We start from the raw sequence: 6,792 nt of genomic DNA on the forward strand, positions 1-6,792 counted from the left end.
CCCCAGGATTCGGATCTCATACGCAGAACAATATTATGCAGAATTTCAGGAAGAATCACACACAAACCTTCTGCTTTAATCAATTTTATTTCTAGCTAACTTTAATTTTTGGATAATATGAAAACTCAATCTCGGGATTTTGGAATTTCAACACAGCGTTAACATGATACCATCACGATTGCGTTGTTTCACCTCGATAGCGGCACCTGTGGTTAATTCCCGACGCGTAACGCAATCGATCGGTTGTAGAGAGAGAGATTAAAAACATGCGAACTATTCTACCAAACCTTAACTTTATAATATGCAAACTCGTATGCTTGAATTGTTACACAACACAGCACTTGGTCTTTGATTCGTATCCAATCCTTAATACATTCTGGTATGCGAAGTTATTATGCTTGAAATCGTCAGCACAGTACCACGCTGATGTTCGTTCATTGATTCATAACGATTATGAATTTAAAGCGTTCGACTGTAATACTTCTAATTGCCTTATCAACACCACTCGATGGCCACAATGCTTCGTTACTTGAATTGTCACACAACACAGCATTCGGTCATTGATCATGCGCGGCCCTTAATGCAATTATTGTCACGTTGTTCACAATAGGATGACTGATTATTATGCAACGCTACTCGTTGACAGGGCACTACAACCAGTATTATTCTTGGAGGCACAACTATGCGTTTCAATTCGTTATTTCATTCGTGGATACCAGCAAGATTATGCAGAAAGACAAATATTAACGAACGACTCAAGTATTCCTAATCAACTTCTCAACGCGACTCAATGGGTGGCGATGTTTCCCTTTGAGATCCTTATCTCGGGCCAATCTTTTAATTGATTGTGGCCAGACCCCTGACAGGGAACCGGTTGAACAAGCTCTCTATCCCCGCGAGCGGCGCTCCGTGGTGAGGAGCCAAGAATTAATCCTTGTTAATGGGTCAGTTGGTAATTTATGCGGTTAGAAGTACAGCCCCAGCACAATATTACAGAGAAAAATCATGAACACTCTTAAAAACGATGGATTATTCACTCGGTCGTTGCGATGTTTCCACAATCACGGATGGTTCAATGGCTTGAGGTTTTTAGGCTTGTTAATGACCCGTGTGTGTGTGTTGAATGGTGTGAGTGGTGTAAGAGTAGGCCAATGTTCAGAATCGATTCTTTGCGTCAAGCAGACGTCTGGTTTGTGTGTAGTGGGGGGCAGTGTATCATACGTATCAGTTGATTCTTCTTTCAGTAGTTGGTTCGGACTCGACGGACGTTGGTGAACGAGTAGATGCGTTGTTGTAGCTGAGATGACCGTCTGGTAGACGGCGTTAGAAGCACGCCCGCAGCGGCGCGCTGGTGCTCCGTCGTCGGCGGTTGTAGATTGCAGGCTCACGATTCGCTCGTGGTGGCGCTGGCCGCTAACAGCGGCAGCGGGTCGCCAATTGGCGACACTCGCCAATTCGGCGAGTTGTAGAGACGTTTCCGGCGTCGGTGATGGCTGCTCTCCTGCTGAGATGAGTTGAGCGGGTCTTCTGCTGAGATGAGTAGAGATGAGTCTTCTTCTGTTGAGCTGAGTTGAGATGAGTCTTCTTCTGTTGAGCTGCCCCCGAGGGCTGATGAGTTGGCCCCGAGGGCTGATGAGCTGATTTCAATGCTGAAACGGCTCCTTTTATGCCAAAAATCTCTCCCCTTCTCGGCTCCCCCTCACGAGGTGGAGCTATCTTTGATCTGATCGTATGTCGGTGGGGGGGTTCGTGTGTCGGTGGTGGGGGGGGTTCGTGTGTCAGTGTGTATGTTTGTGTGTGTGTCATTTATGACATGGCTCTGTTGGGGTCTTTCCTCAAGCCATAAACATCAAGACAACAGACACCTCGATTCATCTTGGTGGCGTCTGGTTGTCTAATCCCTCCACCCAGAGAGAGGGGCGGGTTCCCCCCCCCTTTTCCGTACGCGTTCCGACGCACAAAGAAATGGTTAAGATTTTTTTTAAGTTTAACATTTCACATCACAGTTGGTATCTTATCATACACAGTTATGATCCTGCTTGTGATTCATAGTATTTGATTTATTTCCAAGTGAAGATGCTCTTCCGAGCGTATGCATTTTATCACGTTCTGCAGGGAAAGACAAAGGTGGCCGGGAGCACCTCTTTATACTTTTGACTTATATTGCTCAAATACCATTTGGTCCCATGTTCGCCAAGACTCGTGTTTGTAACTGCGTCCTCCCGACACCTCTCGGTTTTACCGAGGTTCGAATTGTTATGATGGAATTATTAAAAAGAAAAATAATTATCATCCTGAGTTTAAGAGGTCCGTTTCTTGATTGTTGGAATCCATATCCCTTGGTTCTGTAAGGTTCTATAATGGAATATCGTGTAAGGTTAACACGTTGTTATTATTAATATTATTTTGCAATTTTCTTTAAAACTTTCTTTGCCTGGTTGCCGTGTGTGGGGTGGGTGTGTCTCCTCATCAAACCCGGCTGGCTTTTCCAGATGGCCCCTTGTGATAAGGTGCAATTCCTGCTTCTCCCCGCTGTGAGAGAGACAAATGTGGTCGGGGTTGCTTGGAATATTGTTTAAACTCTTTCGCAAGTTTGCCCGTTGTCTCATTCCTTCTCGATAACCTTTGATGTGACTCGGTATTCTTGCTCCAAGCTTTGTTTTAACAGTAAAAGTATTAAAGGTGAAAATCATTTGATAGCGAATTAATCATTGGATAATAATTCACTGTTGTGTCTGGTGGCCTGTTCTTAATTGGAGTGAGCGTTAGGATCGCTAATTTTATCTTATTCTTGTTGTTGCCTTTTAATTTTTTTGTTGTTTTACTGGAAAATAAGGAAAAGAATATGTATACGATTTACCCTGTTGGCGTCTGGTGTCTGCTCTCTTGGTGTTCTGACCTCGGAGGGACCTTTCCTAAGGGGCCCATCAAACTCTTGTTCATCTGGAGATTTTCGCCGATAGCTGTTACATCCTCGCCTTGAGAGTTTTATTATTTCTTCATTCTTTAATGGTCTGTTTATGACCGACATCTGGTTTTTCGTGTTTCTGGCTTACTGGTTTGATTCATTAAAAAAATATATATATTGTTTGTCACGAAAGAAAGAAAAAAGAAATCTAGGTGTATGCATCCGTAAATATTCTTATGGATATTAATTGTGGAAAAAGGGCCGTATACAACAGCAGGCAATCACCTTCTCAGCAGTCTGCTCTTGTCCTTGGCAGTGGCAGCAGCGTACCAGACGGTTATGGAGGAGGTGAGGATGGATTCAATGATCGCTGTATAGAATTGCACCATCATTGTCTTTGGCAGGTTGAATTTCTGTGCAGTCTGCTTAACAGCGGATGTCAAACAAGCCACTGTGTCACTCACAACGCACATTGCATGTTGGTGTCACGGTCAAAATTGTGGCAATTCCAGTAACACTATCCAGAAACTCCACAAGGGAGATGACACGTCAATGATCGCCCCCTACCGACAGACTCATGCCACGTGCAGGCCGGTGCAGGGCCACCTTGTGCCACACAGGGGCAGCTGCCACTAGGGGGCGCCCTTCGATTGTTTGAGATGAGATTCGATACGAAACACCGAGTTGCTGAGGCAATTAGGCAAGCGACTTATGAGTGCCAATATGTTGTTTATAACGTAGTGAATGCTTGGGAGCTTAATTGTCTCTCGCTCCTGCTCACAGATTTACCCAGCCCACAGCTCCACAGATACCAGCCGCTCCTCCTGGGCAGGTGAGGTTACGTACGGTGCGAAATAAGTTCCAGATACACACAGAGACTCACACAGAGACCAATAGATTATCACGGTTGGCTAGGTATGGTGCGAAAGAAGTTATGTACACACACACAGAGACCCATGGATTAACACGGTTGGCTACGTACGGTGCGAAAGTTACAGATAAACAAGTTTGAGTCGTGGGCCGTGGAAGTTGACCGGGCGCGTGTTGCTACTGTCGTTGAATACGGTTGGATAGACGCTGATAGAGAGACACACACAGACAAGACAGGCGGACAGACACAGACAAGAACACAGAGACGACAGAGAGACACAGGCAGAAAGAAACACAGAGGCAAACAGATGACACAGACGGACAGAGACAGAGAGATGTTGAATCGAACACACTGAACTTGCTCCATTGAAAGAGATTCCTCGATCTTCGCAATGCCCGGAAGTCATTCTTATTTTTATTGATTTAATTGCGTGTGGTGTGTACGTGCAGGCAATGTGGGATATCGATGTACACAGATATGAACAAGATCAGCAGACAAGACGTCTTTAATTTAATCGGTCTCTCCACAAAACAAAGGAATGTTGAACACGAAATATAAATCCCACGGCCTTCGTGCGAGTCCATAATTACTGCAGCATTGCTTCAGTGCAAGCCAACTGTGGACCGGTTTTGGTGGGCAATGTCTCAACAGCAGTGGGGCTTGCTTCAAGCCATGGTTGTGAACATCCAGACGTTAATCAGCAAGGAGCACTTCTAGTCCGAGCTCGACAAAATGTACGGCAACACGTAAGACAAAATTATAATTCGTGTTGTAGAGAATGTATCTCCTCTACGTGTAACTTTAAGGTGGTATGCCTTGTAACTGATGAATGATCCGAGTGTGCTTCCTATGTCAAAGACAATGAGTTGCTCCAGATGCTTCCTGAAACACAAAAATAGCCTTTGACCTGTATCACAAGAACAACGGGTCTCACCTGAGTTATCTATACAGGTTACTTCCAAACACACACACACTTTGTCCTAACATCACTTATTCAATGTTTGACCCTTATAAAAAATAAAGTGATGCATGTACACACAATATCAGACAAGTGTTCATTCTAAATTATTGACAGGAATTTTAACAAAATTTAATTACTGCAGTGAAATATACTGCATCAGATAACATCTGATTAAGAAACTATTTAAAAAAAAATATGCAGCGTCTGCTTAACAGTGGATGTAAAACATACTATTGTAGTGTCATTCAAAACGAGTAGGCCATTGCATGCTGGCGAATTCTAAACATTAGCGACAAATTACAAGACTGAGATGAAACATCAATCATCGCCCCCTACTGACAGCCTCTTGTTCACATAATCTTTGGTTCTTTCAGTAAAGTCACATAGGTAGAAAAAATAATAGATCACGACGTTTCGATCGTAACACAAGCGGTCGTCCTCAGGCGGAAAAAATAATAAATGCAGGCCGGTGCAGGGCCACTACCCTGTGCCACACAGGGGCAGCTGCTACTTGGGGATGCTCTTCGAGTGTTTCAGACGAGATCCGAAACTCCGAGTTGCCGAGGCAATTAAGCAAGCACCGAATGAATGCAATTATTATGACAACATAGTGAATGCTTGGGGGATTCTTGGCTCTCGCTCCTGGTCAGAGATCTCCCCAACCCACGGGCCCACAAAGACTGGCCGCTCGCTCTTACTCTGCAGGTTGAACCTAGGAATTGAGTGTTCAACTTCACATTCTTTTCATTAAAGGCCTGTGACAAAGGTGCATCTATTGTAGCGACCGTCTCAAGCTTACACATCTACCGGGTCTCCATTTGACTTTGTATTGTCTAGGAGCAAGTCCACCCACACCTCCACTTCCATGAATTGCTGGGAGTTGCCTCGCTCTGCCTCAGTCAGAATTCACCTCTGGCTTCACGTTGCCTCCATCAATGTGAAGGTCCGACTTTGGAGTTGAATCATCTTCACATTTCACCATCACCTCTTCCCTCTTCACCATCACCTCTTCATATTTCACCTTGATACCTTTAAAAGTGTCCAAGCTGGGATTTTCTTCCGGTTCGTGTTTCATGAGGGATGGGCTTATTGTGGCACTTTGACTTTCACAAGCTGATTTCAGACTCCACTCCTTGCAGATCTTCTGATGCTTCTGTGTTCTCTGGTGTACTTGAAGATTTTATGAATGTGCAAACGCCTTCCTGCAGAGTGGACCTCAAGGGTTTCTCTCCTGTGTGTATTCTCTGGTGTGTTACAAGAGATGACTGTGCAAACGCCTTCCCACACACACTGCACTTGAAGGGTTTCTCTCCCGTGTGTGTTCTCTGGTGGACTTTAACATGTGGTGACTGTGAAAACGCCTTCCCGCACAGAGTGCACTTGAAGGGTTTCTCTCCCGTGTGTGTTCTCTCGTGTGCTTGAAGATGTGATGACTGTGCAAACATCATCCCGCACAAAAAGCACCTGAAGGGTTTCTCTCCCGTGTGTTCTCTTGTGTTTTTTAAGAATAGATGACAGTGAAAATGCCTTCCCACACACAGTGCACTTGAATGGTTTCTCTCCTGTGTGTGTTCTCTGATGTTTTTAAAGAACAGTTGACTGTGAAAATGCCTTCCCACACACAGTGCACCTGAAGGGTTTCTCTCCCGTGTGTGTACTCTGGTGTCTTTGCAGACTTAATGAATGTGCAAACGCCTTCCCACACACAGTGCACCTGAAGGGTTTCTCTCCCGTGTGTTCTCTGGTGTCTTTGCAGACTTAATGAATGTGCAAACACCTTCCCACACACACTGCACTTGAAGGGTTTCTCTCCCGTGTGTGTTCTCTGGTGCTCTTTAAGATGTGGGGACTGTGCAAACGCCATCCCACACACACTGCACTTGAAGGGTTTCTCTCCCGTGTGTGTTCTCTGGTACTTTTTAACAACAGATGACTGTGAAAATGCCTTCCCACACACACTGCACTTGAAGGGTTTCTCTCCCGTGTGTGTTCTCCGGTGTCTTTGCAGATTTGATGACTGTGAAAATGCCTTCCCACACACAGTGCACTTGA

This window comes from Petromyzon marinus, unplaced genomic scaffold (assembly GCF_048934315.1).
Source record: "Petromyzon marinus isolate PM22_M1 ecotype Great Lakes invasive population unplaced genomic scaffold, UKy_Petmar_22M1.pri1.0 PM_G_Scaffold_47, whole genome shotgun sequence".
In the NCBI taxonomy this organism is placed as follows: domain Eukaryota; kingdom Metazoa; phylum Chordata; class Hyperoartia; order Petromyzontiformes; family Petromyzontidae; genus Petromyzon; species Petromyzon marinus.